This window comes from Schistocerca gregaria, unplaced genomic scaffold (assembly GCF_023897955.1).
Source record: "Schistocerca gregaria isolate iqSchGreg1 unplaced genomic scaffold, iqSchGreg1.2 ptg000038l, whole genome shotgun sequence".
NCBI lineage: Eukaryota > Metazoa > Arthropoda > Insecta > Orthoptera > Acrididae > Schistocerca > Schistocerca gregaria.
The window spans coordinates 1,441,338-1,447,786 of NW_026061701.1; positions in this window are offsets into that span (position 1 = coordinate 1,441,338).

Consider the following 6,449-nt stretch of genomic DNA (forward strand, 5'->3'; position numbering starts at 1 on the left):
GATTTGTGTTTTCGTTCTACACAGCCGCTGCCCCTTGCTCTTTCCCACCCATTCGTTACATACAACCTCTGACGAGACCGACCAAATATAGACTGTGAAACAAGACCACACACTTTGTGCATTCGGAATCGAAGGCAGGGCGTCCCTCGCCGCATTTGCTACGATTGCCATTTGCTACTTCTGCAGAAGCGGCGGCGGCGGCGACGACGACGACGACGACGACGACGACGAATATCGCGAGAGGCACTGAGATATGTGAGAAATACATCTATAAAATGTAATTCAGACTGCCTCGTCCCACCTTATGCTGTACCGCTTTGGCAAATGCTTTATCTGCGCCATTCGCCTTAATCGCATCTGAGAGTGATTCTTAAAAAAACGCCTGTCGCTAATTGTTCGTCATCACAGGTACTGTTAGCTATACGGCCACGACGCGCAACTGATTTCCAAAATTCATCTTTCTCCTGTGAGGATGGAACTTACGACCGCTGGTTTATTAGACCAGTGCTCTACCACTGAGCTAAAGAGGCGCGGCCTAGCGGCACTCTTGGGTACTTCGTCCTTACGGTCGTCTGCATCATCAGACTTTAGCTGACAACACTTCATATTACCGGCTAATATTTGCAGCTATGGCGACAAATTACTGCTTGACTACACATCTGACACGTAACCGATGTGCTCTCCAAACAACAACACTTGCATTTCAGAACATGTCTTTCACACATGTCTACAAAATCACGTTCACCTTCAAATACAGCTTCCTTGCGACTGACAGAGACGTAGGCAAAGTTTAAAGTTGCTATTTCCATTAAATCTCGTTAATCAGAAAAACGGTAATTTACACTTGCAGCGGAACAAAATTCCGTTCCGCCCAGCGTCTGGCTCGAACCCACGACCCTGGGATTAAGAGTCTGACGCTCTACCGACTGAGCTAGCCGGCTACCTCGGTGAATAACTGCCGGGTAGCACGTCACACAGTACTCGTTTGTGTTGGGTGGTCCCATACAGAATCTCTCCATGATGCCTAATGTTTTCCTAACGTCACACTCGTCACGTACTTCACTTTTATGTCATAATCATTTCTGAGAGGTAAAGAAATTGCATGACAACATGCAGAGCTAGTGGCGTCAAAATTAACGCACATACTTTATGTGACTCAAAAGCCGAACGAGTTACTTTCCGACGTTGTTTTAGATGTGCAAGTGATAGTCAAAACTCGCTGTGTCGGCACTCTGCCGACCATTTCGCTAGTTAACACCGGTCTTGTTGTGTGTGTTTCAAGCTCAAGAGCATCTCCAAGCAAAAAATGGTCAACAGCAACATTCAGACGGTTTCGTACTGCTCAATTGCTACATTAAAACGTTATGTTTCTTTTTCAGAACTGGAAAAACACAAGCGTGACAGCATTCGAACCTGTAATCTTCAGATCCGAAGTCCGACGCCTTATCCATTAGGCCACACGGTCACTGACGACCAACATTTACATGTATACGACTCATCTCGAAACGCTCACACCCCTGAGGATTTGTGTTTTCGTTCTACACAGCCGCTGCCCCTTGCTCTTTCCCACCCATTCGTTACATTCAACCTCTGACGAGACCGACCAAATATAGACTGTGAAACAAGACCACACACTTTGTGCATTCGGAATCGAAGGCAGGGCGTCCCTCGCCGCATTTGCTACGATTGCCATTTGCTACTTCTGCAGAAGCGGCGGCGACGACGACGACGACGACGACGACGACGACGACGACGAATATCGCGAGAGGCTCTGAGAAATGTGAGAAATACATCTATAAAATGTAATTCAGACTGCCTCGTCCCACCTTATGCTGTACCGCTTTGGCAAATGCTTTATCTGCGCCATTCGCCTTAATCGCATCTGAAAGTAATTCTTAAAAAAACGCCTTTCGCTAATTGTTCGTCATCACAGGTACTGTTTGCTATACGGCCACGACGCGCAACTGATTTCCAAAATTCATCTTTCTCCTGTGAGGATGGAACTTACGACACCTGGTTTATTAGACCAGTGCTCTACCACTGAGCTAAAGAGGCGCGGCCTAGCGGTACTCTTGGGTACTTCGTCCTTACGGTCGTCTGCATCATCAGACTTTAGCTGACAACACTTCATATTACCGGCTAATATTTGCAGCTATGGCGACAAATTACTGCTTGGCTACACATCTGACACGTAACCGATGTGCTCTCCAAACAACAACACTTGCATTTCAGAACATGTCTTTCACACATGTCTACAAAATCACCTTCACCTTCAAATACAGCTTCCTTGCGACTGACAGAGACGTAGGCAAAGTTTAAAGTTGCTATTTCCATTAAATCTCGTTAATCAGAAAAACGGTAATTTACACTTGCAGCGGAACAAAATTCCGTTCCGCCCAGCGTCTGGCTCGAACCCACGACCCTGGGATTAAGAGTCTGACGCTCTACCGACTGAGCTAGCCGGCTACCTCGGTGAATAACTGCCGGGTAGCACGTCACACAGTACTCGTTTGTGTTGGGTGGTCCCATACAGAATCTCTCCATGATGCCTAATGTTTTCCTAACGTCACACTCGTCACGTACTTCACTTTTATGTCATAATCATTTCTGAGAGGTAAAGAAATTGCATGACAACATGCAGAGCTAGTGGCGTCAAAATTAACGCACATACTTTATGTGACTCAAAAGCCGAACGAGTTACTTTCCGACGTTGTTTTAGATGTGCAAGTGATAGTCAAAACTCGCTGTGTCGGCACTCTGCCGACCATTTCGCTAGTTAACACCGGTCTTGTTGTGTGTGTTTCAAGCTCAAGAGCATCTCCAAGCAAAAAATGGTCAACAGCAACATTCAGACGGTTTCGTACTGCTCAATTGCTACATTAAAACGTTATGTTTCTTTTTCAGAACTGGAAAAACACAAGCGTGACAGCATTCGAACCTGTAATCTTCAGATCCGAAGTCCGACGCCTTATCCATTAGGCCACACGGTCACTGACGACCAACATTTACATGTATACGACTCATCTCGAAACGCTCACACCCCTGAGGATTTGTGTTTTCGTTCTACACAGCCGCTGCCCCTTGCTCTTTCCCACACATTCGTTACATTCAACCTCTGACGAGACCGACCAAATATAGACTGTGAAACAAGACCACACACTTTGTGCATTCGGAATCGAAGGCAGGGCGTCCCTCGCCGCATTTGCTACGATTGCCATTTGCTACTTCTGCAGAAGCGGCGGCGGCGGCGACGACGAACGACGACGACGACGACGAATATCGCGAGAGGCACTGAGATATGTGAGAAATACATCTATAAAATGTAATTCAGACTGCCTCGTCCCACCTTATGCTGTACCGCTTTGGCAAATGCTTTATCTGCGCCATTCGCCTTAATCGCATCTGAAAGTAATTCTTAAAAAAACGCCTTTCGCTAATTGTTCGTCATCACAGGTACTGTTTGCTATACGGCCACGACGCGCAACTGATTTCCAAAATTCATCTTTCTCCTGTGAGGATGGAACTTACAACACCTGGTTTATTAGACCAGTGCTCTACCACTGAGCTAAAGAGGCGCGGCCTAGCGGTACTCTTGGGTACTTCGTCCTTACGGTCGTCTGCATCATCAGACTTTAGCTGACAACACTTCATATTACCGGCTAATATTTGCAGCTATGGCGACAAATTACTGCTTGGCTACACATCTGACACGTAACCGATGTGCTCTCCAAACAACAACACTTGCATTTCAGAACATGTCTTTCACACATGTCTACAAAATCACCTTCACCTTCAAATACAGCTTCCTTGCGACTGACAGAGACGTAGGCAAAGTTTAAAGTTGCTATTTCCATTAAATCTCGTTAATCAGAAAAACGGTAATTTACACTTGCAGCGGAACAAAATTCCGTTCCGCCCAGCGTCTGGCTCGAACCCACGACCCTGGGATTAAGAGTCTGACGCTCTACCGACAGAGCTAGCCGGCTACCTCGGTGAATAACTGCCGGGTAGCACGTCACACAGTACTCGTTTGTGTTGGGTGGTCCCATACAGAATCTCTCCATGATGCCTAATGTTTTCCTAACGTCACACTCGTCACGTACTTCACTTTTATGTCATAATCATTTCTGAGAGGTAAAGAAATTGCATGACAACATGCAGAGCTAGTGGCGTCAAAATTAACGCACATACTTTATGTGACTCAAAAGCCGAACGAGTTACTTTCCGACGTTGTTTTAGATGTGCAAGTGATAGTCAAAACTCGCTGTGTCGGCACTCTGCCGACCATTTCGCTAGTTAACACCGGTCTTGTTGTGTGTGTTTCAAGCTCAAGAGCATCTCCAAGCAAAAAATGGTCAACAGCAACATTCAGACGGTTTCGTACTGCTCAATTGCTACATTAAAACGTTATGTTTCTTTTTCAGAACTGGAAAAACACAAGCGTGACAGCATTCGAACCTGTAATCTTCAGATCCGAAGTCCGACGCCTTATCCATTAGGCCACACGGTCACTGACGACCAACATTGACATGTATACGACTCATCTCGAAACGCTCACACCCCTGAGGATTTGTGTTTTCGTTCTACACAGCCGCTGCCCCTTGCTCTTTCCCACCCATTCGTTACATTCAACCTCTGACGAGACCGACCAAATATAGACTGTGAAACAAGACCACACACTTTGTGCATTCGGAATCGAAGGCAGGGCGTCCCTCGCCGCATTTGCTACGATTGCCATTTGCTACTTCTGCAGAAGCGGCGGCGGCGGCGGCGACGACGACGACGACGACGACGACGACGACGACGACGACGAATATCGCGAGAGGCTCTGAGAAATGTGAGAAATACATCTATAAAATGTAATTCAGACTGCCTCGTCCCACCTTATGCTGTACCGCTTTGGCAAATGCTTTATCTGCGCCATTCGCCTTAATCGCATCTGAAAGTAATTCTTAAAAAAACGCCTTTCGCTAATTGTTCGTCATCACAGGTACTGTTTGCTATACGGCCACGACGCGCAACTGATTTCCAAAATTCATCTTTCTCCTGTGAAGATGGAACTTACGACACCTGGTTTATTAGACCAGTGCTCTACCACTGAGCTAAAGAGGCGCGGCCTAGCGGTACTCTTGGGTACTTCGTCCTTACGGTCGTCTGCATCATCAGACTTTAGCTGACAACACTTCATATTACCGGCTAATATTTGCAGCTATGGCGACAAATTACTGCTTGACTACACATCTGACACGTAACCGATGTGCTCTCCAAACAACAACACTTGCATTTCAGAACATGTCTTTCACACATGTCTACAAAATCACCTTCACCTTCAAATACAGCTTCCTTGCGACTGACAGAGACGTAGGCAAAGTTTAAAGTTGCTATTTCCATTAAATCTCGTTAATCAGAAAAACGGTAATTTACACTTGCAGCGGAACAAAATTCCGTTCCGCCCAGCGTCTGGCTCGAACCCACGACCCTGGGATTAAGAGTCTGACGCTCTACCGACTGAGCTAGCCGGCTACCTCGGTGAATAACTGCCGGGTAGCACGTCACACAGTACTCGTTTGTGTTGGGTGGTCCCATACAGAATCTCTCCATGATGCCTAATGTTTTCCTAACGTCACACTCGTCACGTACTTCACTTTTATGTCATAATCATTTCTGAGAGGTAAAGAAATTGCATGACAACATGCAGAGCTAGTGGCGTCAAAATTAACGCACATACTTTATGTGACTCAAAAGCCGAACGAGTTACTTTCCGACGTTGTTTTAGATGTGCAAGTGATAGTCAAAACTCGCTGTGTCGGCACTCTGCCGACCATTTCGCTAGTTAACACCGGTCTTGTTGTGTGTGTTTCAAGCTCAAGAGCATCTCCAAGCAAAAAATGGTCAACAGCAACATTCAGACGGTTTCGTACTGCTCAATTGCTACATTAAAACGTTATGTTTCTTTTTCAGAACTGGAAAAACACAAGCGTGACAGCATTCGAACCTGTAATCTTCAGATCCGAAGTCCGACGCCTTATCCATTAGGCCACACGGTCACTGACGACCAACATTTACATGTATACGACTCATCTCGAAACGCTCACACCCCTGAGGATTTGTGTTTTCGTTCTACACAGCCGCTGCCCCTTGCTCTTTCCCACCCATTCGTTACATACAACCTCTGACGAGACCGACCAAATATAGACTGTGAAACAAGACCACACACTTTGTGCATTCGGAATCGAAGGCAGGGCGTCCCTCGCCGCATTTGCTACGATTGCCATTTGCTACTTCTGCAGAAGCGGCGGCGGCGGCGACGACGACGACGACGACGACGACGACGAATATCGCGAGAGGCACTGAGATATGTGAGAAATACATCTATAAAATGTAATTCAGACTGCCTCGTCCCACCTTATGCTGTACCGCTTTGGCAAATGCTTTATCTGCGCCATTCG